The following is a 14,184-nucleotide window of genomic DNA, read 5'->3' as shown; positions in this document are numbered from 1 at the left end:
AGAAAATGAAAATGTTACGTGGTCCAGAATCCTCTGGTTTCATACCTTATCCTGTATATATATGAAATGTGCCAAACTGGTCTCTCTGTATGAACTGAGCAATGTACAGTAACTATGATTTGTGTAGGGTAAATGCTTCCTGTTGGTATTTTAAAACATACAGAGGCAGGCTTAAAATAATGCACCAGCCCAAGAAGTTCTTTAAATAGCACAGGAAATTCGATGAACTCTGAGTACACCAGTGACAGCACAGGAAAAGGAAAAAAAGAGATCAGATAAAACTTTGGTGACAGGAATGACAGTGGGATTATATTCTTCCAGAGGTTATCACAAGCTTGATTCTGATACAGGTAGAATGTCACTAATAAAGAGGATATTCTACCAGGATGGGTTATACTCTCCTAATTATGGAGCTGTTTCTGTGGCAACAGACAGAAACCACATTTACCCTGGTTTTGATGGCTTGTTCCATCTTTAATGATGCTTCCAGAGAGTTAAGGAGAAAACAGTGATTTGTGGAAAAGGTCAGCATGGGAACATTTTTGTCCGGTTGTCTTGCTTGAACACACTGACTGCTTGACAGAAAAACTCTTTCTATCAGACACCATGCTTGGTTACAGTTTTAATTATAGTCCTGCAACTGAAATTATAACTAAAACTGTATACACTAAACTAAACCTATAACTAAAACTGTAACTTGGTTACAGTTTTAATTATAGCCCTCCATATTGGGACAAGGGGGCAAGGGAGTAGGGAGCCTTATTCTTATGGCTGGTACATTGCTGCTATTAACAGCCACTGCAGAGTCCATCTCCCTCCCTCCCTCCTTCCCTCCCCCTTGTCTGTTGATTTATGTGGGTGTTGCCACACAGAATTACTTGATAATCTCATTATATCTAATCCTGTTTACTCCTACAAAGGAGACTGGCAGAGCTCCCTTGTTTTCCTATTCCTCTTTTCCTTTAGTTATTTCAGAAATATTCTCTATAAAGCATGGACTTTCAGAGTCAATGCTTATCCTGTTTACTGTCCTTAATTCCAGACTCATCAAATTCAGCACCCTGCCCTATCTCTTTCGGTAAATATTTTCTTTGAGCCAAGCATCACACAAACATTAGCTGTAGCTCTCCTTATGTTCAGTTCATGTAATTGCATTATTCTGATGCAATTAAAGCTTCTCAAATGACATTTTGTGTTTACATTATCTTTTATGCCTTTAAAAGTGGTCTCACAACATTTCTTCATGGGCAATGCAGTAAAGAAGACTAAAAGCTGTAAATGTCTACACATACAGTTGGTAGTTAAATACTAAGGTGCTTACTAAGGTAGATTCGCTTAATTCAGAATGTTTCTAAAGCATAGGGAATCACAAGTATAGTTTTGGTGATTGGAAGCTCTTAACAAGGTTACTAAAAGCATGTAAAAGCTGTTGATATGAATACAGGCATTAGGAGCATGCCCACATAAACATAAATCTAGATAGCAGTTGTAAGGCAAGATGAGAACCATAACCACATGTACCTGTTTACCTTTTTAAGTACTGGACGTAGCTAGCAATAGCATGCTTGACTTGATAAAGATTTCCATAGATAGGCTTAGTAATTTTTGTTTTACCTATTTAGTGCTTGTGAAATGTCCTAAGGAAAATGAAGACTTTTTCCTTATTTATATAACCTAGATAGTGAATAAACCCATTTCCTGAGTTTGTTTTAATCAAATAATCCCATTGTGAAGTGATAACTTTCAAAAGTACTGCAGTACACACTCTTCAGCACTATACAAGGTTTTGGAGGAAAAGAAGACTCACAATTTCCTAGTCATTACTTTTATACAGTTCCAAAAGCTACATTACAGTTAATTGTACTGTAATTCTTCATCATTAGTAGCATCATTAGCAGCATCATAGAATTTCTATGATAAATGGGGAAGGAATTGTAGGGAAAAGTAACATGACATTGTTGGCTCAAAAAAGCAGATGAGTTTTCTGGGAATGGAATAAGAACAGTTCCACTCAAAAATCCTACATTCAATCTTTCGGACCAAGATGTATGTAAGAAGATTATTTACAGCTTAAGCACCACATCTGTCTTACTTAGTTATCTATTGTACCTGAGAAAACACTTTCAGCATCCAGTATCACAAGGCTGCCAGCCCAGAACTGCCACACTATGCATTAGACATTGCTGATCATTTTATAGCATCAAAGAGCACATTGAGGCTTTGATAGGGATCTCCACCAGGACAGTTTTCAAGTAGGAATGATTTTCTAAGTAGGAAGGATTATCTGATGGTGACAATGCAGAATCTCACTGTGGAGGGGAAAGAAAAAGGTTTCAGCACAGCCTCTGAATTTACAGAACTTAAAGTTATGAGAACAATAAAGTTCCTGTATTTTAGGGCCCAGATTTCAGTACCATGTTACCACTAGGAGCTTCTAAAATCAGTTGCTATGTAGCTGTTTATCTGCTTAAAAGAATTGTGTTTGACTTCCTTCCTTTAACATTTCTGAAATTTCCACCATCAGGCATTACGTCTCTCTATCGACCTTCACTCAAAAATCAGATAGCAAGAGGAAGTCCCTGTAAATGGAAGAATTGGTTTTACATCCTTACTCCAAATCTTTTAAAGAAGAAAGATTTAAAATTGGGTCCTGCCGTCCCCCAGCTAAGGTGTCCAGTCACTGGCCTCTGAATTAGACGTTTTAGACTGCTTAAGTTTTTCTGCTTCTCATAAAATACTGAAATACCTCCCAGGAGGAGGGATAGAAATCACAGCACTCCAGAGCTGTGTCCACAGCAGCAGTTCTCTTTTTCTTCCCTAAAGACTATCTCAAAAGTTTGTACTGAGTGAGATAATGTCTACAGAAGAAATAGAAGACAGTTGCCCCATTTGACATAGGAAATATCTGCTCTCAAATTTGAACCGGACAAGATCCCGGGTCACAGGCTGAGTGTTTTAATTAACAGGCTATTAAGTTATTAATGGAGGCTTTTTTTTTTTAATGAGAACAACTTATTTGGACACAAATTGATTCAGCTGAGATGTTGATTCACAGAAATTGGAGGTATACACACACAGACTCCCCCATCATGTGATAGGAAACACATCCCACTGAATGGTGCCAGTTGTGAGGGAGAGGGAGGCTGTGACCAGTACTGTCGATACACATACTCTTATTGTTCTGTCTCAGGCAGCTCTAAGCTCCAGTACTCCTGGGTCTCTGTCAGCTACTGAACCTCCAGTTCTTGGTTTGCCACATGCAAAAGATGCTGGGTGTTCAACCAAAGCCTGCTACTTTTATCTAGGTGAGAAGAAGTTACTCTTTCACATTGGTGAATGTTGTTGCAGAATTGACCACCAGTGATGTTCTCAAAGATTCACAGATGTGGAATTATGTAAAGCTGAGCCCAGACCTAATTTCCATGCCAGTGTCTTGCTCTTTTCCTCTACTCATCTGCTTCCCTATAGAAATGATTCTTAAAGTACAGAGGCCAGATTTGCAATCAAATATATCCTGTGGTTGTATTACTGTATAATAATTTGCCATAAGAATCCATTAGAAAATGCACCTATTATAATGGCATAGGAAGTATCCCAAGTACTTAGCATTTCAGAATTTTCCTCAGTTTCCCTTGTTTCTCTCCTTTAAAATTTGAAAGCTTTTATAGCACAGAATGTGAGTAGAGCGTATTCCCGGGGCACTTCAAGATGTTGGCCTCTGAGGTAAAGGCTTTTTGAGACAGCTGCTGTTCCTTCTGCTGCCTTTCTTGACAACACCAGCCTGTTTACTTCATCTCCCTTTGCTTTAACCCGTAGGAGTCTTGCAGAACTCTTCACAGCTTGGCAGTTAAGAAGCAGAGCCAAGAAAACACTTGACAATTGACACAATTCTGCAACTGACACGATGGGTGACAAACATAGAGAAGCTCTCCATGTGCAGCTTAGGAGAGTAATTTGGTTCAGGCTGCAGAGTGCTGAGCAGCAGAAGACTTTGTAGTCTTCTCTATTGCACTGAGTCATTATTAGTTTTGAGATAATGACTCAACAGAGCATTTCAGAATAGAGCTATGCTTTATTCTAACATCAATCTGCGTTCAACAAAGAAACTAAATATCCACTTGAGTTTAAAAATGCTTATATAATTTGCTGAATCAGTCCTTTACAAGCAGCCTGATTTTACCTTGCACTGCTTTTCTTCCTATTCCATTGTAGCTGTGATCCTGGCATCTCAACAGCAGGAAAGAGTGACTGTGCCCTAGGAATACAAACAATGGAATTTGAGATTAAAACATTCTGAGGAGAAACTCTAAGTCATCGTTTCTCTTTATCAGTTAAATTAGATCTACAGTGGCAATCCCACCCTGCAGATATGCACAGACACAGATATGCAGATATTCAGAGAAAGGCATTCATGCTCTTTTTGCTTTGCAGGCCACATAGTGATTTTTTTCCTTTACAGGAATTCCCACAGACTTCTAGACGTGACATGATGAGAGCATGCTCTCTTTTGCCTAAACAGTTTCAATTGATTTTATTATGAAAAAGGAATATTGGAATAACAACTGCTATAGAGGACAATATGCCTCTTCTTCTGGCATAATAGGTGCTGACAGAAAGAGCATGAAAATGTATTTTCTGTAAGATGTCTCAAAATCTCTGACAGCTGCATTTAGTGTTGTGTTTGGGCTGTAATTTTCAAAGGCAAGCAAGGACAGAAGCACTCAAACTCTGTGAAGTGGGGCCTTCATTCATTAGAAGCCTTTGAAGCTTAGACTTACTGTTCCATTCTGAGGCACAAGAAATATCCTCTGCTCTACAAATCCTAACAAGGCGTGCAGGAAACATTGTTACCCAGGGCAGGAGTACTCCAAACTATAGTGCAGAGAATATAAAATGACATGCAGATTACAGCCTTTTTAATGAAGTTGGTTATATCCATGCTGTCTTTCTCAGAGAAGACAAGCAATAGTTTAATTGAAATAACATGATGAGTGGTGCCATGAAAAGAGAAATATCATTCACGGGTGGTTCTACCAAATGGAGGGAAAGGTATCCAAGACTACTTCTGCTTCCTAGGGAGGATCATCATTATTTATTTTAGCAGCAGTGGTCAGAAGGAGGAAGAAAGTCAAGGAAGATAGGATTATGTCTCTCTATATCACCAATGATATATCATCAAGCCTCTGAAATTATATTCTCCATTTTTATAATCCTTGAAGGAAAAAAACAAGCAAACTGTCAGTACCTCAAGCTAGTGGAGCATCCTGAACATAGAGAATATAAAAAATGTGCTCCCAGCAAAGAAATCCCTAAAAATTTACGAGATTGATTCTGCCTGATTGTGATAATAGTCTTCAAGAATATTGCAAAGTGTGGTACCAAATAGTGATGTATGGCTTCAGCATGAAAGTACCAAGAAAGATGTGGAAGTCAGGGATCTAAAGTTTATTAGATTTATTAAAGTTTATTAGATTATTAATTGGTTTTTTCACAGTTAGGAATACACTACAAAAATGAATAGCACAAAAATGTTCTTAATAAAAATGTTCAAGCATATCCATTTATTGATCAAAGTGGTTCCCAGTAATCAGATTGTACATTTTGTCTCAAGAGGCAAAGCAGAAGGTTATAAGAGTGTGATAGCACAAAAATGGTAAGAAAAATCAGTAGACAAATTACAGGTATAACACAACATCCTGAAGGTATGTGTAAGACAGTCTAGAATAGGTAGCAATTAAAAACAGGCTTCAGGAGACATCATGACTTAGATTAAAGATGATAATTCAGATAATTCAGGAGAGGTCTAGGTGTAAGGACAAAGAAGCATTGAATGAGCTCATGGCAATGTAAGTGGAGACAGGCATGTGACAGTGAGTATAGGAACCCCAAGCAGGTTCTATTCTAAGTGTGAGGTAATCATGATTAGGCAAAAAAGCACCTAGAGGACCATGAAGGGTTTTCAGGATTTGGTGAAAAAAATGAAGCAAGAGGAAAATGCACATAATGTGGGAGTATTTTTTGTGAGCTACAACACATGGAGACAAGATCAGCTGTGAATGTGATAGCAAGGATGCAGTTATGGACAGAAGGAGAGAGGGAGGGAGGTTTTAGTGACTTGCTTAGTATTGATGTGTTAAAGATAGCTGAGCTGTTTGAGAAAGATAAGTTTACAGGAGATTTAAAAGGCAGTTTAAGCTTTCATCAAGAAAAAAAAAAAAAAGAAGAGTGGGGAATTTTAGAACCAAATAATTGTAACCAGAGAGATGATGGAAAGAACTTTGTGGGATGGTGGAATAAGATAGATCAAAGACTACAGAAGCTGGCTTTGTTGGTATGTAAATAGTTTTTCTCCATCATTTATAAGAAAGTGTTGAAATAAACAATAATAAGTGTCATAAAACTTCCTACTCATTGTACCCTTTTGCGACATTGTAAATACCTCTCCCTTACACAGAAGAGAACAACTAAATAGAAATGTGGTTTCTGGAAAATAGGAGTGGGAGTACACAGGAAGACTGACTTTGTTGTGTCTTCTAAAGATGTCCGGAGAGTCATAGCACAACTATAATATTTTCTGGAGAAACAGAAATCAGGTCATCTTCACTAGTCCCCCTGATGTCGCTAGTAATTTTGGTGCTTGCAGAAGAAAAAAGATACAAAGAATAATTGGACACCTCAAGGACATAGAAAGAAAAATGTGACTTAAGATAAATGAAGATAAAGCCAACTCAGATAAGAGAATTTCAGACAAGCTTCTCTATCAGCTGATAATTGTAGAGATCAGAACATTGGCAGTTAAAGTACCTCAGATAATTAACAATCAGGATTTCAATGGGAATATGGAAATTAATATCAATCTGAGAAGGTAAATGTATTAGAAACATGTGTTACTTTATTTTTAAATTATAATGCCAGAGTTTAGAATATACCAGACAAATTTAATTCATCTTGTTTCACATAAAAGTGACCCTTGGTGATTTACTAAAAAGACAAATGAATGAAATAACTTCAGAAACAAAATACTGCTCAAGCACGTGTGGGTAAGAAAATTAATTAGGAATAATGGGGGGTCAACAGAGAACATGAATAGTCATTTAATCCCCATAGCTTCAGTGGTCAAAGTGTGTGGTTAAGATGACCCAAGGCAGACAAAGAAGCATCTGGATAAAGCTTTTCCATTGCTGCTTGAGGCTGGTCAATCAAAAGGAAGAAAAGTGGAAGCACTAAGTTAAAAATGTGTTCTTAACACGTGTGACAAGCTACAAAAAAAATGTGCCCTAGCAGAAGGAGTTTGGGGCAAACTGAGGAGTCATGAGTCACTATGTTCTCTAAATCCATGAAGGGGGAAAGCAGCAAGTATGTGGGAATGAAATGGACCACCAGCAGAGAATTATGCCTCTCAGGCATACCCACATGCCACAGGAGACGGGCGTGTAACAGAGGAGCACATTGTGATTACAGTCTGCCAAGTGGTGAGCAGCCCAGATCCTAAGCCATATCACCATTTACATCATTCCTGAGTTTACTCATCTAGGTCTCAAAATAAACAAAGGAGGAGCCTTACATTTTAAGCGGTTCTACTTCAGCCTAAGCAGAAGTTTGAACGTATTCCCCAAGTCGAAAAAGACAAGGGGAATGTCTGGCTCCTGGTGTCTCTGAAGCAAAAGTGAGCTGTGCTTATCATGCACACTGTGATGCTGGGCTGGCCACACAGACAGGATTGAAAGTAATAACAAAAATTGAGATATAGCTCCCTACTTATTTGCTGCAGGAGCTTTTCCGCCCAGAATTATCAAGCAGTTCGTGGATTTCAAGCCAGATTTAATTGCCATTATGAAGGAAAAGCCTTTCTCACTTATTTTCTGGAGACTCTAGCTTTTTGCCTAAGTATTTGAGAATGCACCTACTTCTGCCCTGAAATACACAGTAGTGAATAATAATGTTCCTGGTTCTTGCATTTAAGACATTATGCGTGCTGCCAAATAACACCTCAGTATCAATAAGGGTTATGAAGTTACATTGCAGTTTTCCTAATGCAATCATGTCACATGCCCTATATTGGGAAAAACAGTGACTTTTTAATTTCAAGAGCATAAGTAAGTTTTGGATGGTCATGCTTAAGCATGCTTTCCAATTATCTAAAGAAGGAGTGTAAGAACTGTCCTTGTCTACTCAAATGCAGCTGATTACTATTGATTGCCAAACTCTTTGTTCCATATTCTTTCATGAAATCATTGAGGAAAGTGACACCTTTGGGCTTGGAAATCTAGAGAAGGGTATTTCCCTCCTGTAAGTGATTTTATAGCAGAATTATTTTTTAACTTAGCTTTCTGCTAAGTTTTATCTACATTGAATACAGAAATAAAAGATTCACTAGTGCTTTCTGGAAAGAGTGAGAGGCACAGAATGAAGATAAATTGCTTTACAAATATCTTCCAGATTTGACGACAGAGTGCATCAAATGTTACTATAAAAGCTGAACCAAAGTTGAAGCTAAATCTATATTTTAAGAATACAAAAACAACTTTGGGTGAGTCACTGAGAACACAAAAGCAACCACAAAATTTGTGCACAGTCTATACAGTGACCTTGACATGATTTCCAAAACCTTTAATTTCTGTTGGTTAGGAGAACTAAACACATTATTTAGACAAAATACTGTGTTTTTGCAAAGTTTATGCTTTGCAAAAATGAAAAGGTTACTGAAGACATTAACTCTTCAGTGCTGTACAAATGTGGGAAGGATGTGTACTACTGAAAACTTGCACAGATCACCTTGGAAATGAGTATCTGAGTATCTGAACTATTGACCTGGGCTGCAAGTATTTTTTTAAGAGAAAGAATATTTTCCAGTACATTTTTTTATAGTTTAGAGCTTCTCTTCTGGTTGTATTTCAAGATACAGTATGATGAAGTAATTCTTGTTTCATAAGAATTAGATGCCTACTTTGCACCAGACAACTCTGACTCCTAGTATGGCCAGAGGCTGGTTATTTAGGCTGTTATCATCACTGAATCACTAAGATTCCTCTTTGTGCAACTTTTGTCACCTACTGAGAACATATCATGGCTTCTTTGCAGATACTTGTCCAAGTTAATGAATCTATGTTAGTGAAGAAAGTTTTCTGGGCTCAGAGTCCAGGGAACTTATCCAAGGCCCACTGGATTCAAAGGGAGCTTTTCCATGAGCACAAAGATTTAAACAAAGCCTGTTACTATTAACATGCAGTCCTGGAGGGAATGGTTGCTGTTCTTAAAGACACATTTTATCAATATCAATGTTGTTGTGGTGTCAGTGGTGTCAATGCCTTCTGTGGAAGAAGACTGGTGAGAAAGCCATCATTAACATAAAATATTTTCTGAGTTACTCTGCCTGAAATGAAGAAAATAAAAAAAATCCGTCATAAAGTCTTCTAAAAAAATAAATCGCGCTTAAATGGCTTCTGTTTTACATGTGGTATGAGCACAAGTTAGTGAGGATGGCATTAGTGAAAATAAATAAATAGTGGAATGAAAAATTTGCTGCTCCTAAACACCAGTAGACATTCTTATCACCTTCTCTCCTATTTGCCTGAGTCATGAGTGTGCTATCCCTTCTCTTCACAAGTGGAATGAAAAATCTTTCACAGATATTACAAGAAAGCCTATATAAATTTTTATGGACAAGTCAGCAACAGTGTGAACTGGAAATTATATATTTATTATGATATTTTTCAATGCCATGGGTATTTTAAAGAGTAAGTGCAGTCCTCTTTTGTGTAGCCTGTAAAGAAACTAGGGACCTAAAGTGTTTTACACATTTGGTAAGAAACTGCATATACAAGGCAGGTATTCCTTAAACAGTGTGTGTGACACAAGCAATCGATATCTTTTTTTACCCCTTCTGTGAAAAACAAGTCATTCTATAGAAAGACTTCAGATCTCACCAAGCACGAAAAAGACAGCAGTAATTCAGTAATTGTGGCACTTCCACTTACTAATGGAACTCTGGGTTCTGGTCCTGCTTTAAGGGCTATTTATTTACTTTAAATAGTGAGTGGATTCAGGGCACAGTTCTTGGAGCAGGGGTCAGAATTCAGATTGCCCCTTCTTGTGACAAGTATTCAACTTGACACATTCTAGTAGGAATCTGGAGAAATCTGTGTTGTTCTGGTTTTGTATTGGCTATCTTTAGGCATCTTTTGCAATAAGAACACTGACTGAAGGCAGTTGCACTCAGTGCTCAGAGAATTATTTATGAAAGCCAAGAGCTCAAGGGCGAGGCCATGTGTGACTTTGAAGCGCCTAAGGAAGAAGCAGATATTGGAAGCCAGACTTTCCAAAAACTCTTTCAAAGCCTCTTCCAGCCCTAGTTCTCTTTGTCTCTCAGTAGGCACAGGAAAATAGCTCACAGCATCTATAACAGAGTAATTTCCTGTGAACTAATACTCAAAATTGTAAGCGTACATTCATGTTATGTTACTATATGTATGACCCTCTTACTTATAAATTCCAGTCTGCTAAGGATAAGACTGACAGAAAAATTATACAGATACTGTTCAGAGTGCAGGAGGAAATATGCTGAATAGGTCATTATTTGGCCATCATCTATGTAATGCAGGGGCCAAAAATGTTGAAAACAGATTTTTTTTTTCTCGCTGTGTATATTGAAGAAGAAAAGGTTACCCAAGGTTTTCTATGCATTTGGCTCAAGGATGCTGCAATATGAGAACATGTGATTTGTTAGGGAAATCCTATGTGACTCCTCTACAGCAGCTAACCAAGTAAACAAGAAGTGAGCTGGAACTTTCTGTACAAGGACTTTTACTGGAATCAGTCGGAAGCTTTTGAATATACTCAGGCTTCCTCGGGAGGTTCCATCTGTTGCTGCATGTATCATCTCTCAAACAAATGAACTTTGAACAGCTCATGATTTTCAGATCAAGGATTTTAGAAAAGGTTTTTCATCCCCTTACAAGTTCAAGGACATCTTACCACTGTCATTTCTATGTGAGTTGATAGACTTTTATAAAATATGTTCTAGACTTCTGTTTTTAATAGGAAATAAACAGCATAAACCTTTCATTTAATAAACACTTCATCTTAACAATTTTGGTGATAATCTCCCTCTATAATATGAGTGTCTTTAAAAGGCAATTTTTTTGCATATCTCCACATGTAGTTTTCAGACATTCAAGCTGGCACTTATCTGTGTTACTAAATATGAAATCATTCAAAACATCTGATCTTATTCTAAGCCTTCATCTATAAAAATCACCACGTCATTTCTTTAGTTTACTGCAATGAAAATCCTATGGGATCACTAAATACTGAATGCTGAAGTCTATCATTATCAAATTATGTCACTCAGGAGAAGTCAGTGGTAATGTGTTCTTAAAAAATCACAAGCTCTAGACATAAAAAATGGGATTATTGCTGAAAAAAAAAAGAAAAGAAAGTTGGCCAAAGCACCTCCGTTCATTCTAACAAATGATTTTTAGCCTTCTTTCTGCACTGAAATTTCCAGAGGAACATCAAGATCTTGACAGATAATACAGACATTTTCTGATATGAAAGTGCTTGTATTCAGAAGTTGGTGACAGGTGCATTTCGGTGTATTTGCCCCTCTTTTACTCCTCCTCTGTTTCTTTTTGTTTTGTTTTCTTATTTAAGCATTTTCACATTATTTCAAAAGCAGGATATCAGCTCGAAACTGTTGGTTTGTGATTGCAGAAATAAATATCAGCAGTGAGAGCTCATCAATTTTTAAATTAATCTCCTTGTCTCTACAGTGATTATCCTGTTTGGCTGAGCTCAGTAGCAAATGCACAACAATATTTCATGCCAGAATTCACTAATCACTGAATTTGTAAATCTGTGTCCATTGTCCTGTGAGTAATCGTCCACCTTTGCACCTTAACAGCTACAGCACCATGCTTTCCAATTATTGTTTCCAATACAGAAATTGCCTGTGAAAATTACTTCTCATGTCATATATGCTGTCATTTCTAAGTCATTTGACTGAAGCAGAGCAAAGCCCCAAATCTATTCAAAACAGCTTATACAAGATTTACTTGTAGATGAAGATTGGACACTCTGTATTTAAGTTTTCAGTTCAGTTGCCAGCTCTTTGGGCTGTTGTACCAACCATTCATGTTGAAAGCAAAACATGACACTGAGCACCTGTCCACTCTTCAGGAATTATACTTTGTATCTAGGATATTCCTAATATTCATGTATCCTATCATTCCTGGTAGTTTTTTATGAGCCTTACAGGTAATTTCCTCTCGGGTCCCCCAATTCATCTGAGCAACTAAAAAAAATGTAGGCTGTTGTAGATGATTCATATTCAGAGAAGAAGGTAGTGACAGAGTCAGACCTTTTGTTTTGTACCCTAGTTTATGTGCAAAGACCCCAGTAAGCCTGTATTCCTGATCAGCCTCTAACAGCTAGATGCTCTTCCACTGCTCCTAAGTCCCTGTTTCTTTCAGCCAGCACTCATAGGAGCTCTCATCTAACTTTATATTGCTCATGGCATGTTCTTCTGCAGTGACTTCTCCTATTTTCATGCTACTTTCTCTTCCTGCTCATTTATTTGTTCGTTGGCCATGCAGACCTTCACAAATATGTATCAGAAAAGTTCTTCTAGCAAAAGTTTGGGGTAGAGAAACTGCTTTTTGCTGTTTTTTCCAAATACCAATAGACTTATGCATTCCCTGGACAAATATTGGTTTCAGTTCTGTTATTCTGAAGCAGTGGGAAAATGGGTAAATGTCTTAAGGATACTGGAACACCCAAGATAGTCCTGTGACTTCACTGGGAAACCAAGAACACAGTATTTTATATGTCTTTTTCAAACCTGGGAGATCAGTGCCAAAAAATGTACTTTGTAGAGATTCCAAGCTCCTGTCATCAAAATCATGTCAAGAAGATCACACTCCAAAGAGCATCGGGGAGGTAGAAACTGCTGATGCCTAAGGCAGCTCTACATGTTTTATTTTCTTTAGGTCTGGATCTGCATAACTTGCTTTTCACAAGCCATCAGGACCTTGGATTTTGCTGGATGAAGGAGTCATATATAAAAATATTGTCATGGGGTTCTTCTTCTGTTCATAGAATGCCACAAATTCTTCATTATCTAAATAATTTTGGATTATTTTAGATGCTATAGGTTCCTTTCTTCAGAACTTACTAGGCCTTAACAGGAGATTTTGAAGGTCACAAAAAACACAGACTGGAAAAGTAAAATGTTGTGAAATATAGTCCTTTGGTAGTGTGTTTGTTGCCTAACTTTCTGAGTTCTGTAAAAGCAAACTAAATACTTTTATAATAATAAATCAAAAAAATATAGAAAAATTACCAGCCTGGAACAAAAAGTAAACTAAGCTTTATAACAGAAGCAATATGTGAAATTTGGATATTGATTGTATTTTGGGTATAGATTGATCAGCAATTGTTACTTAATTTATCAAGGTTATTCAGAAGCTGCCCAATGTTGCTTCCCCTTCGACTAACAAAAGAAGTTTTCATGAATAAAACCCTTCCTCAAGAAAAATCAAAATGTATAGATTTTGAAACTTGCAAATATTATTCAGTGTTGCATTAATTTCAAAAGCAAAATTGCAAAATCACAAATTATGTGTTAATTACATTTGTTTCCAAAGCAAGCATTAACACACACCCTTTAAACATCATTAGTGGGCTTTTAGGAATAAAATTATGGGGAAGAAAGAGTCACAGTGATAAAGTAACAATCTTTCTAGTGATAATGTCACCACAGTTATCCTCTCTGCTCTGTTCATCTTTTTCAGGAAAAGTTTTGCGAGATATAGGTCTTATGGTATAGAGTTCTTTTCCCACTAAAACTGACAGCAAAGGCTTGCACAGGCCTGATATGCTCCTGAATACATCAAAGACAAGGGATTTGTCACTTTGCCTGGCCAGATTTGATATTAAACATACATGCTAGTAAATATGGAGATGGTTTATATCCCTCAATAAAATTTAACATTTACATAGCTTTATCTTTCCAAATTGCTGTAAGCTGCAAATGACTAGCTAAACAGAAAGATAACCCTTCCTCTCCAATCTTTAGAGTGCCAAGCTTCCCATTTGTTTCCAGTCCAGAGATTTCTTGTGAAAGTTATCTCTTGCACAGTGCTGAAATTAGTGGAGAAACTTTAAGGCATCTCTGGGAGACTATTT

Source organism: Molothrus ater, chromosome Z, assembly GCF_012460135.2.
Source record: "Molothrus ater isolate BHLD 08-10-18 breed brown headed cowbird chromosome Z, BPBGC_Mater_1.1, whole genome shotgun sequence".
Classification (NCBI taxonomy): domain Eukaryota; kingdom Metazoa; phylum Chordata; class Aves; order Passeriformes; family Icteridae; genus Molothrus; species Molothrus ater.
Note: the sequence above shows the minus strand (reverse complement) of the source record.